This window comes from Dama dama, chromosome 23 (assembly GCF_033118175.1).
Source record: "Dama dama isolate Ldn47 chromosome 23, ASM3311817v1, whole genome shotgun sequence".
NCBI classification, from domain to species: domain Eukaryota; kingdom Metazoa; phylum Chordata; class Mammalia; order Artiodactyla; family Cervidae; genus Dama; species Dama dama.
The window spans coordinates 18,266,821-18,280,374 of record NC_083703.1 but is presented as its reverse complement, the minus strand read 5'-3'; the positions used below and the strand labels follow the sequence as shown (position 1 = coordinate 18,280,374).

The window sequence follows — 13,554 nt, the reverse complement described above, 5'->3', positions numbered from 1 at the left end:
CACAACACTGCAAATCAACTATACTTCAATAAAATAATTTTATGTGATTTATCTATATAAACCAAGGTAGAATATTATTCAGCCTTGAAAAGCAATGAAATTCTGTCACATACTACAACATGGATGAACCCTCAGGACATTATAAATGAAATAAACCAGACACAACAAGACAAACATCATATGATTTCATTCATATGAAATACCTCCAGTAGTCAAATTCACAGAGACAGAAAGCAGAATAGTGGCTGCCAGGGGCAGGAAACGGGGGGAAATGGGAAATCATTTAATGGGGTATAGCATTTCAGTTTCTGGAGATAGATGGTGGTGACAGTTGTACAACAACATGAATGTACTTAATGCCAATAAAATATACTTAAAAGTAATAAAAACGGTAAACTTTATTTGATATATATATATGTCATGTGTGTATATATATTATGTATATATATATTATTACAAAAACATGATTAGAAACCCATTTTGTGTCTCATGGAAGAGGTACCAATTAAGGTCAGGGTCCCAGAGCAGCTGCTTCCCCTGGCTTCCATGGATTCCCCAAAGGTACTATTAGTGAAATTGCCAGTCTCCCATCCAACCCAGAAATGGAAGGAAACTCCAAAGAGACTTAAGAGAAGCACCTAATAAAAAAATTCCTTTCTATTATATAGCAAAATATCAGTACTTTAAATAATATCAGCATATCTCTCATTTAATTCAAACATTAAGCTCCATTAGCATATAGGGCAAGCTTTGGTATAAATGAATGTTGGTTTAAAAATAGGTTCCAGAATTGCCTTTTCAGTATACATAATTCCAAGAAAGTGATTCTAAAAAGACTGTTCCACCAGATTCCCCACAAAAATCGCAGGGACTTCTAAACAGCCGTCCTGGATCAAGTCTCCATCTGTCTCCAAAGAGAAAGAATTATCTGCACAAACGTCAGATCCTTTCCCCCATGACATCCCACCTTTCCATGGCCCCCTGGGGCCAGCCAGCAAGTCCAGCTCTGGACCATGAGAGGCTGCAAGTTGGGCAGTTAGAGAATTACCTCTGGGCCATGTGGTCACTCAGAGTAGACTCCTGGCTTCAACTCCAGCTCTACCACCTGCTGTCTGAAAGATCTCCTGTAAACCTCAGCTCTCTGGCCTCAGTTTATTCACCTGTAAATTGGAGACAATAATAGTTCCTTCCTCTTAGAGGTACTACAAGGATTAAATGAATTAATAGCTATAAAATGCTCCCGTGTGTTAGCTATTATCATTTTGATATACAAGGATCTTCATGATGTGGTCACAACCTACTTTATTCAAGTGCAACTTCTGCCCTTGATTCCTGCACAGACAACCCTGCCAACTGATCTTCACCAACATGCCACACCATTTCTGCCTCCAGCTCTGTATGTGCTATTCCTTCTGTCTGCACACCCTCTGCCCCAAGTTGGCCTGGTAAATTCTTAAGGGGTAACTTCACCATGGGTGGCTTTCCTGGCTCCTAGATGGACTTTTGTCCACTTTTTTCTGAGTTTCTGGGGGCCCTTGCTCACCATGAAAGCCATCCCCACCTTGGACATGTGTCTGCTCACCTGGCTCCCTAGGTAAAGAGCAGTGAGCTCCTGGGAGGCAGAGTCTATACCAACAATGATCCCTGCGCACGCGGCCTCGAGAAGGCCTGGCACATAGAAGACCTCCAATGAAAGCTGAATGAATGTTGAGCATCAGGGGTGAGGCCAACACCAGGAAGGAAGGGAGAGGAAAGAAAAGACAGGCTGGAATAAAGCTGTGCCAGACTTCACATGGGAAGAAGCGTGTGCTCCAGGGAAAGGAAGAGATGCAAGGTCTTTGATCTCAAGAAAAGTGAAGTCGCTCAGTCATGTCCGACTCTTTGCAACCCCATGGACTGTAGCCTGCCAGACCGTGCTGTCCATTGGATTTTCCAGGTAAGAATACTGGAGTGGGTTGCCATTACCTTCTCCAGGGGATCTTCCCAATCCAAGGATCGAACCTGGGTCTTCCATACTGCAGACAGACGCTTTACCATCTGAGTCATCAGGGAAGCCTAATCTCAGGAAGGAAAGAATCAAAGGACACGTGGGCCAAGCGATCAGTGACATTGTGCACAGGTTATCTGTGGCTCACGGGTCTTGCCAAGGCTCAAGCCATCCATGCCTGTGGTAACTTTAGACAGGAACACACAGAGAAGAATGGTGGGGACCCGTGTGGAGAGTGGCTCCCCCGTATCTCAAAGTGCCCTCTCTCACACCTCAGTAATCTGAGTGATGGACCCCAAGTGGCAGTGCACCAAGCGAAGGAGAAGAGCAGAGATATGTCAGATTAAACATGCTCAGAAGCACGACTCTCTCACCATCTCTCCTGGTTACTGCGCCAGCGGTAAATGAAGAAATCTGAGACCCATTCGGCAGGTGGAGAGATGGGTGGAGAACCCAGGGTGAGTGCAAGGTGGTGGGCGGTTTCTAGTGCTGTCTTTCATGATTCTCAGGACCTGACGAGCGGAAAGGCCCTCAGCAGCCAGGACCGCTCCTGGCCTTTAACCTGCAGGTTCGGGGTTGGTGAGCTCTAATCAAAGACTCAGGACACATTTCATATGGTCACCTGACAGGCAAAGCTAGTCCCACACTGAAAAGTGCGCTCACCATCTAAAATGAGGTGCCATTTCCAGTTAGATGTCAACATCAGGACAAATGAGTTCAGGCCCCAAATAAATGTGAAAGAGGATCAAAAAGAAGCTGCCCCACTTGTACCCAGGTGCCGATGTCGACCAGGGCTGATGCCCACCCTCCAGGACGAGCAAGTCCGCTCCCACCACCTGCAGGGAGCAAGCACACAGGCAATGTGCAGCAGCTCAGCCTCCGGCTTCTGATCCGCAGCGGCCAATGCAGAAGGAACACTAAAAATAAGTATGCCGGAGACACACATGGGGTGAGAGGAAGACAGGGGGCAAGAGAGAACGAGAGGACTGATGGTACTCTGACTGCCAGAGGGGGGGTCAGCCCCCCAGACACACTCATATGCACACACACACACACACACACACACACACCACACAAACCTATATATGCAAACACCCACACACCTCCACACACCCACACATGCATATCCATATACACACCACACACACATATACACATACACACACCACACACATATACATGCATACACACGCATACCACATACATATATATACATTCATATACAACTATACACATACATACACATATACCACACATGCAAACACATGTACGCACCACACAACACCCCCTACACACACACACACACACACACACACATGTACACACACCACATGCACACCATACACAAAAACACACACATACACAGGGCGGCCCTGTTTAGTAGAGGTAGCAGTACACTGGACCATGACACTCACTTCAAACCAAGACTGGATTTCTTGGGTTTCAAGAGACATATATAGTATTTGGGGGTAACGCTGCAATATGAGAAAAATGCCCAGTTATGTCATTTAGTTAAAAATGGAAGAAACAACACACAATATGAAAGTAATTGTGTTAAACATTTATGTATAGAAAAAGCCTGGAAAATATATTAAAATTTAACAGCGGTTATTTTTGAGTGACAAGATTAGAGTTGATTTTTATATTCTTCAAGGTTTTACATCTTATACAAAGTGGGGGGAGCACACTTTCCATAATTTACAAAAGCAAGCCTAGACATACTAAGCCAAGGTTTTCAAAGCATTAGAGAAAATCATTATGAAATCTGGGAGGCAAATGCAGCCCTCGAGGCTAACTGTGTTTCTGTAACAATGGACATTTTGAGACCATCTGAAATATCTAATTATCTGGTTGCTTACTAATATGTGAACATTTGGAACCACTGAGATGTATCTTTGAATACAAAGAAAAATCCAAAGCAATCAAGTGGAAATTCACCATCCTTTTTCTGGTTCTCATCCATTTACTTAAACATCAGAATGTGCCCCAAAGAGAATGTTCAATACTTAAGAAGAAGAACCTAGTAAACCAAAAAAGTGAGGACACAGAACAAAAATCTACCAGGAATAACAAGGTTCAGCGAGACTGATTATATATCAGAGCTTAAAAGAATAATTTAACATGTGCATTTTCCAAGTCCCTTGAAAGGGTCTTGTTAACTAAATCATCATCCAAGTAAAATACAACATTAGTTTCTCCAGAACCTACAAATTTGAAAACTAGATTCTTAAAAATGTACAAAATAATATTATACTATATTTGCAAAAGCATGTTATTACAATAGCTTTTCCTAGGGGGAAAAAGCTCTCAGGGTTCCCACACAGTAACTTGCTGTTTACAAAGTTACTTAAGAATTAGTAATTCCTGTGAAAGGCGTGTCTTTTATTTTCTAAATGTATAGCACAGGGTGGCAAGCCAAATAAGGGAATATTATCCAAATGTCACCTTCCTTGGCTGTGTCTAAGCAAAGGCAAGGAATGGAAGGCTGCCTGTGCATCCCATAGGGAAGGCCTGCCTCAGCGGCAAGAGTCAACTGCACAAGTTAGTAACTTGGACAGGCTGAAATGCAGACACTTACAGGTCTATGTATGCAAAAGAGAGGGTGGGGGAACCTCAATTTTCTACTCTAGAATGCTGAATTTAATTCAGGAGTATAAAAATGCTAGGTGTTTTTTTTTCTCTCCCCAAAAGGAAACAATGCCACCTTTCCACTGCAGATGAGCCCCTTGGGCTCACGGGGGCTGTGATATCCAGGACCGCAGGAACAGACCCAGGTGTCTGCCCTACATTAGACCACCAGCTTCCTCTCCTGTTTCTTTTGTGTCAGGGGAGCTGCAGGTCTCCCTCCCTTGAGCATCTCTCCCCGTGGAGATGGTGACCTCATTTCCATCAGCCTTAATGACCCACCTCTCTGGGGGCAGGATGCTGTGTGGGTTGCTGGGGGCAGATGAGATTTGGGAAGAGACTGCTAAATAATGGATAAAAGGAGGCACCACCAGCCCGCCAATACCTAATTATTTGCTTGCCTGAATCCAATAAGAAAAACAACTTCATGAAAGGAAAGGATGACAAAGACAGAAGCTCATTCTTCTCAAACCTTCAGTTAACTCTGGCTCCAAAGAGGTGGGGTGTGGTCAGGGATTCAGTTGCAGACCAGATTTGAGCTCCTGCAAGTGTAAACCATCACACATGTTCCTGCCACGTGGGCTGTAGAGAAAGGGGGGCACAGGCAGGCGGGAGGGGCACCCACCAGGGGGCCAGCTCATCCCTGGAAAATGTAGGACAAGGCTCCCTCCTTGCCTTTAAGCTGCTACACAGTTTTCTTCTGTTTTCAGTTCTACCAACAGCCTGGGAAAAACCTCTCCTCCTCAACTGGGGACTCCCCACCCCATTCATCCCACACTCAGTTCTCCTCTGCATCTGGGAACCAGCCTCAGCCCAGCAGCTGTCCACAAAATCAGGTTCCATCTGTGCTACGCAAGCCCACTTCCTGGCTTTTATCCTCTCCAACCAAATTTCATTATTTTCAAATCACTTGGATGATACCTCATTGAAAAACGCAAATAAAAACTACAATGAGGTATCATCTCACACTGGTCAGAATGACCATCATCAAAAAGTCTACAAACAACAAATGCTGGAGAAGGTGTGGAGAAAAGGGAACCTGTTTATACTGTTGGTGAGAATGCAAACCATGCAACCACTATGGAGAACAGAATGGGGATTCCTTTAAAAATTAGGACTAAAACTACCATTCGTGCATGCATACTAAGTCGCTTCAGTTGTGTCCAACTCCATGCAATCCTATGGGCTGCAGCCTGCCAGGCTCCTTCCATGGGACTCCCCAGGCAAGAGCCCTGGAGTGGGTTGCCATGCCCTCCTCCAAGGGATCTTGTGTCTCTTAGGTCTACCTGCATTGGCAGGTGGGTTTTTTATCACTAGCGCCAACTGGGAAGCCCTAAAAACTACCATATGACCCAGCGACCCCACTACTGGGCCTATATCCTGAGCAAACGAGAACTGAAAAAGACACATGTATCCCCAGTGTTCACTGCAGCACTATTTACAATAGCTAGGACATGGAAGCAACCTAGATGTCCATCAGCAGATGAATGGATAAGGAAGTTGTGGTACATATACACCATGGAATATTACTCAGCTATAAAAAGGAACACATTTGAGTCAGTTCTAAGGAGGTGGACGAACCTAGAGCCTATTATACAGAGTGAAGTAAGTCAGAAAAAGAAACACAAAAATCGTATATTAATGCATATATATGGAATCTAGAAAGATGGTACTGACAAACCTACACATGTGGCAGCAAAGGAGACACAGACATAAAGAACAGGCTTTTGGACACAGTGGGAGAAGGAGAGGGTGGGACGATTTGACAGAATAGCACTGAAACGTATATATTACCAAATAGCCAGTGGAAGTTTGATGTATGATGCAAGGAACCAAAGCTGGTGCTCTGTGACAACCTGGAGGGATGGAGTAGGGAAGGAGGTGGGAGAGGGGCTCAAGAGGGAAGGGTCACACATATGCCTATGGCCAATTCATGTTGGTGTATGGCAGAGGCCATCACAACACTGTAAAGTAATTATCCTCCAATTAAAACAAATAAATAACTTTTCTTAATTATTTGGGGAAAAAATTTGGGTAAAATCAGCAGATCATCCTAATGGCAGGGTGGCCTGTCATCTAGGTGTGATATTGGGTTACAGAGCTGTAAGATGTTACCACTGGGAGAAACTGGATAAAGGGTACACGTTGGGGTTGTTCAGCCACTAAGTCACGTCCAACTCTTTTGCAATCTCATGGACTGCAGTACACCAGGCTTCCCTGCCCTTCACTAACTCCCAGAGTTTCCTCAAACTCATGTCCATTGAATCGATGATACAGCCACCCATCTCATCCTCTGTCGCTCCCTCCTTCTGCCCTCAATCCTGGCCCACCAGACTCCTCTGTCTGTGGGATTCTCCAGGAAAGAATACTGGAGTGGGCAGCCATTCCCTTCTTCAGGGGATCATCCTGAACCAGGGATTGAAACCAGGTCTCCTGTATTGCAGGCAGATTCTTTACCATCTGAGCCACAGGGACACCCCAAGGGTACATGAGCTCTCTCTATATTATCCCTGTAATATGTTATATGTATGTTACTCCCGTGTTCATTCAAATCAACTATTGCCTCAGTTAAAAATGTCCATTAAAGAAAACCCAAATAACACACGTCTCACGTGAATAGAGACCAACCAAGAGGTCCTCCTACCCAACGATCACCACAGAACCTGAGCCTGACTGCCGCCCAGGATGCTGTCATTCGGCAAATACACACGCCGTCCCTCAGCACGCCAGTTACGACACCAGGCATTATGATGCCTGTCTCAGTTGATGGCCTCAGAAAATGAACAGTGATGAGAGAGAAATCAGTGAGGAGGCCCTTGTGTAACTGACAATCTGATTTTTTTAAACAGAGGTGAAAATATTCAGACACCCATGAAATAACCACACTTTTTACACTGGAACGTTGCCCCAGTAACAATTCATCTGCTCCCAGGATTCCAGCTGCCTAGAAAACATGAGAGTGGATTCCCCACCACCAACTCTGACTACTTAACTATGGCAGCATCCTTCATTTTTTTCTGCTCTTCACATATTCAGGAGCAAGTTTCTCAAGGAGCAGAGGCTGAGAAAGAGAACCTGTACTTTGTTTCAGAATGGGTTCTCAAAACCTTGTGTACCTTTTAGCCAGAAGGTTCCGGAGATCTTCAACAAGCAAGTGTGCTCCAGGCCATGACAACCTTCGTTTAACACGCTGCTTTGTTTAACAGCTCTTATTTGTCCAGACTAGATGTTGCTCTCAGCCAGCTTAAACAGCCCTCCAGAGCTACCATGATGACCCTCCCGTAACCCAGAAGGACCAAAGGTGCAGTCCCAAGAACAGACTCTTCCCAATGGACAGGAGTTTAAGGGACCAACACTCTTCCTGGGCATATTTATTGCTGCTGGCATGTATCAAAGTATTCTTAATCCATAGTCTCCTTTGCTTTTTATAATTTGTATCAGTACTTTTACATGAAGAAACTGAAACTAACTCTCTCAAATATTTATCAGTTCTTGGTTACACAGGAATTGATGATTCAAGATTATTCTAACCTTTCTCCAGCCTCCTCCTAGCATTTGGGACATTTTACCCCATTTCCACCAGGGAGCAGGCAATAGTTTGAGAGAATGTGCCTTGAGTCGGGGAGGTAAGATTACTCCTCGGCCCCACAATTCACAGATGACCTTGCACTTAGCTTCCCTGAACCCTGGTCCCCTCATCTATGATGTGGGGTAATACCCACACTGCAGGGTTGAAGGGATGATTCAATGCGACAATGTGAATAGTCTACTAGTGGCTGCTCAAAATGTTACCCCTTGGGTCAAAAGCTGTTTTTGAAATAAGATTCCTTCAACAGAAACAGGAAAGTAACAACCAAAGTGACATTTTAGGATTATCAGAGAATTTTTACTATCTGCACCAATCCCTGGATAATTGAGAATGGTCTGTAATAAGCGGCTGCCTCAGAAATGCCCAGCTGAGAAGGAGGATTTCTTTGTTCTTTTCGTTTATCTGAACTGGTAAAGAAATGCCACCCTGTTATCTTATCCTTCAATTAGAAATCCCTCACTAAAGCTCTGCATATAACTAACATACATAGAATTCTAGGGACTTTATGGGTGTGTCCTCACCGGATTTCCACCTTATGGCCATACACACAAATGCAGGGTTTAGAAATGATTATTATCCCCTGCTGGATGCTCAGAATGACTGGCAAAAAAGTGTGCACTTGAACTTCTACTGAAGAGAACTGCCTTACAAACCATTTTCTAAGTGGCCAAATTTCAAAGAACTTGAAATGTGACAAAACGCACCTGAAGTGACTATACTGATCACTCCTTGCTGCCTTGTCTGACATCAGCCATTAACATTAAACTTCTCAAATTATAGTGTGGTTGCCAGGGGGTGGGAGAAGCCACGAGATTACAATGGCACATCTTCCCGATGCGTCAGTGTCCTCGAGGAGAGTCCGTGAACCACCCAGAGATGCCTGAGAGCGTGTGTCTGCTTCCCTCCACGCTGGAGAGTACTGGGGAGAGGCAGAAAAGCGCTTCTGCGGGTGAAGGAAAATAACATTTTATTGAACATCCATCTGCCAAGGCCTGTGCCAGGTGTTGACACACCATCATCCTGGTTAATTTCTTACTTAGAAATTCAACGATCCTGAGAAGGAGGACAAACAGCCAGGGACTTTTTATTACTGTTTTGAGATACATTTTAACTGGGTTTTCAGAACCCAGCTCAGCATTTTATATCACATCCTTTGAGTCTCAGGCCCTACGTGAGAAAAAAGCACCAGGAACTTGGTAGTGAAAACACACCAGTGGCAACCACAGATGTGAGAACACTGGTTAATAAAGATACAGAAGAGCTGGTGGGGTATGAATTCTCCTTGTTTATTTAAAAAGGTCAATTTCTGAATATAAACAAACAATTATATATGTGTGTGTGTGTGTGTATGCATGTATACATGCATGCTCAGTCACTCATGTGTGTCCAACTTTTTGCAACTCCAGGGACTGCAGCCTGCCAGGCTCCTCTGTCCATGGGACTGTCCCAGCAAGAAAGTTGGAATGGGTTGCCATTTCCTTCTTCAGGGGATCTTCCTGACCCAGGGATCAAACCCACATCTCCTGCATCAGCAAGTGGATTCTATACCACTGTGCTACCTGGGAAGCCTATGTATTAACTCTTAGAGTTTATTTTCATTCCATAACTCTATTATTAGTCAGGAAATAAGTTTGCTCCCAAGACAAACTGCAGCCACAGTTTGCTCAACAGAATTTTGCCAAGGGCTGCACCTTCTCTAGCATCAAGCTCCTTTCTTCTTCCCAGCCCTTCAGAATGGTCCTATCCATGCTGCTGTTAAGTGCTGCCCTCTGCATTATCTCAGCAACATGAGAAGACCCCCTAATCTTAACCAGTTATAAATACATAAAAGCTCCCTGGATCAAATCAGCCCACTGAGCCTGTTTCATCTGTCCTTTGATCTCTCTCCTTTCTCATAACACATATGACAAAGAAATCTTAGTGAGTGCCAATGAAATACACAAATGTCAACTCTATTCTGTTGTCCTTGATACTATTATACTTTATACCCATCCTTCTAGGTTGTCTTGAGATGTTCACAAATATGGTCAAATGCTTATCAGTAGTTTTAAAAACTCTTAACAGGCCAGAAATACAAACTGTCCATTCAGGAAAACATGTCCACAAAAGAATCATTTATTTTTCATGAAATTAACAGAGGTGGGGCTTGGCCAAAACACTAAGACCACTGTGAACACACATTCATCTTCTTTCGCTGACTCACAAAAAAGCTAAGGATCTTGATTTGTGCAGAAGATGTAAGAAATGTTGGACAGGAATATTTGGGGGAAGTGGATACTAGAACATAGCATCTACTGTGTACACAGGAGATGGAGGGGGTCCCAGGAAAAGCAGACTTCAGTTTCTGTGACAAGCACCAAACTTCTGCCTCCAAAGGTATGTTGGTAAAACAATACAGTCTCCTCTCAGTGCCACTAATCTGCTATTAGGAGCATATATCAACTACAACTGTAGAGGAAGAAGGCCTGTAATTAGTGAAAGATCCCTAAGCTAGAGCACTGCTTTGGGGGTATGTTTACTTTAAAAACATCTCTCGCTACCCCAAAGAGCAAAAGGCATTAGAGAAACAGTCCACCTTGGTTGAAATTCACCATCACCCAAATGTCTCACCTTTGATCTGTGTCACTCTTATTTCCTCTTTGAATTCAGTAGACTTATAGATGTAGAAAGCAAACCTATTGTTACCAGGGGGAAAGGTAGGAAGGAATAAACTGGGAGACTGGGGTTGATACTTATACACTATGGTGGGCTACAGTCCATGGGCTCGCAAAGAGTTGGACACAACAGAACAACTAACACTTTCACTTTCACATCCATAAAATTGGTATATTAAGGACCTACTGTATAGCACAAGGAACTCTACTCAATACTCTGTAATGACCCATATGGGAAAAGAATCTAAAAAAGAGTGAATATATGTATATGTGGGGCTTGCCAGGTGGGGTTAGTGATAAAGAACCTGCCTGCTAATGCAGGAGATGTAAAAGACCTGGGTTTGATCCCTGGGTCGGAAAGATTCCTTGTAGGAGGGCACGGCAACCCACTCCAATATTCTTGCCTGGAGAATCCCATGGACAGAGGAGCCAGGCAGGCTACAGTCTATAGGGTCGCAAAGAGTCAGACACAAATGAAGTGAATTAGCACTCATGCACACGTGTGTATAACTGATCCACTTTGCTGTACACCTAAAACTAACACAACACTGTAAATCAACTACACCCCCAATAAAAATTTAAAAATAAAAATTTTGTAAAAACTAAATTCAGGAATAAAACACAACTCAGTGAGCACCGAGTGTGTATCCTCACAGTTCCTACATCCCTCACGTTATCCCTGAGCACAGCTGCTTGATGCACAGCAAACATGGTTTACAAGGCTGTGGCCTCACTGTGCATGATGGAGAGTGTGGACAGTCCCACCATCGCAGGACCAGCTTTAGCGCCCTCCCCAGCCAGGTGCAGGGATGCTGTCGAACGTCTGTAAGGCAGGTGGCAGAGTGGAAGACCTCGTGCAGTCACAGCCTCTCCTCTTCTTTATCTGCTGCTACTGCTGCTGCTAAGTCACTTCAGTCGTATCCGACTCTGTGCGACCCCATAGACGCCAGCCCACCAGGCTCCGCCGTCCCTGGGATTCTCCAGGCAAGAACACTGGAGTGGGTTGCCATTTCCTCCTCCAGCGCATGAAAGTGAAAAGTGAAAGTGAAGTCGCTCAGTCGTGTCCAACTCTCAGCGACCTCATGGACTGCAGCCTACCAGGCTCCTCCGTCCATGGGATTTTCCAGGCAAGAGTACTGGAGTGCGGTGCCTTTGCCTTCTCCATCTTCTTTATCTACCAGGAAGTAAAGACCACGTCCTCCTGAATTCACCCTGAGATGGATTCCAAGAGAACAGAGCTGACAAAGTTTTGAAACATCCAACCTCAAAGACGGCCCAAACCTCTTCATCAATAAAGCAGAGGGAGATACAACAGCAAGCTTCCATCCTCACCTTGCTGTGTATTTCCCAGGATGGCTGTGGATGCTGGAACCCCTGGACATTTCATTAACTATTCTACAGAACAGACTTTATCATGATTAATAAAGATCCTATTACTCTGCATTTTTCAAAGCTTAAAACAAATTCTGATTGCAGGTGCTTCTGTACCTTACTCACAAGCCTAGGACTGTTTGTGAACATGCTGGCTCCAGATACATCTGTATTTTGGACTTTGGTTGCCAGGAAAATTTCAGACTCCCAAATCTGGCAGCCAGTCTGTGTTGTTACTTCTTTGTATCTGAGCAAGACTCAAGTCGTAGAACTGGAGATGCAAGAAACACGCTGACCATCAGATTTTTCCTATGCCTTTGATCTCTGTTCCTCATGTTTCACCAAAATTGACTTGAACCCAAAAAAAGAGAAAAATCTCTTTCAAAAAGTCATTTCATCATAGAAACTTTTAAAAAATAACCATATTACTCTTTCATCTGATTCAGATACTACGAAAGAGAAACCTGCCAATAAAGAGACAAGAATAAGAAAAAAAAAAAAACACAGAATAAATACAGGAAGTAAATGTTCCACATGTCTATATTATCCATGTGGAAAATCCATGGCATTTTCAGACAATGCATATAGAATGTGAAGGGTACATGGTGTGTTGTATGTGTTTATACTTTCTATAGTTAGGGACAATTTATATTTAATCACTTTATGAATGGAAAAAACAAGTAACAAACTTGTCATAGGAATATCTATTTAACATCTATTTAATAACATATGGTTATAGTCACATATAGATAATTATCCCCACTACAGTCCCACTGTTGTGAAAACAATCCATGATGGTCAAATCCACTTTTTTTTATTCCACTAAATTCATGTCACCTGCCAACACGGCACAAATTGGGGTACAGTGACTGCTCTGATGTCTTTATGTCTCTGTTTGAAACTTCAGTGATACTGATCTTACAGTAAAATGAAATCTTGACTGAATTGAAAACTGACCCTAGTTTATTATCCCATGTGCAAGAAATACTGTTCATGAAGGCACCATGAAGACAGATGGATGAAGATCAGCAATGACCCTCCCTTCTGACCTCAGCATGGGCTCCTTTTACTTCCTCCCCAGGACCCCAGCAGCAGGGGGCTTCTCTCCCTCACTCGTCACCTGCTTGTCTGTCTGCTCTTTTGAAAATACGGGCTTTGCGGAAGCTTGGACTTTAAGGTACCTGCTGACACCTATAACAGTGCCTGGCATGGCAGACTGGCTGATTGGCTCAACAAGCACTGAATGCACCGACTTAGCTTCTGAGAAATGAAACAGAGCGGGTGGCCTCGCCTTCTCACGATGCACCCAACCAGCTTCACCTTCAGCC

The 13,554-nt window shown here is 43.9% G+C and overlaps 1 protein-coding gene across 2 annotated transcripts in view; it reads right to left on the bottom strand.

Moving 5' to 3' along the window:
- CAMK1D (calcium/calmodulin dependent protein kinase ID) overlaps nt 1-13,554 on the bottom strand; it is a 395,130-nt gene that overhangs the window by 303,686 nt on the left and 77,890 nt on the right. The window lies entirely within an intron of this gene.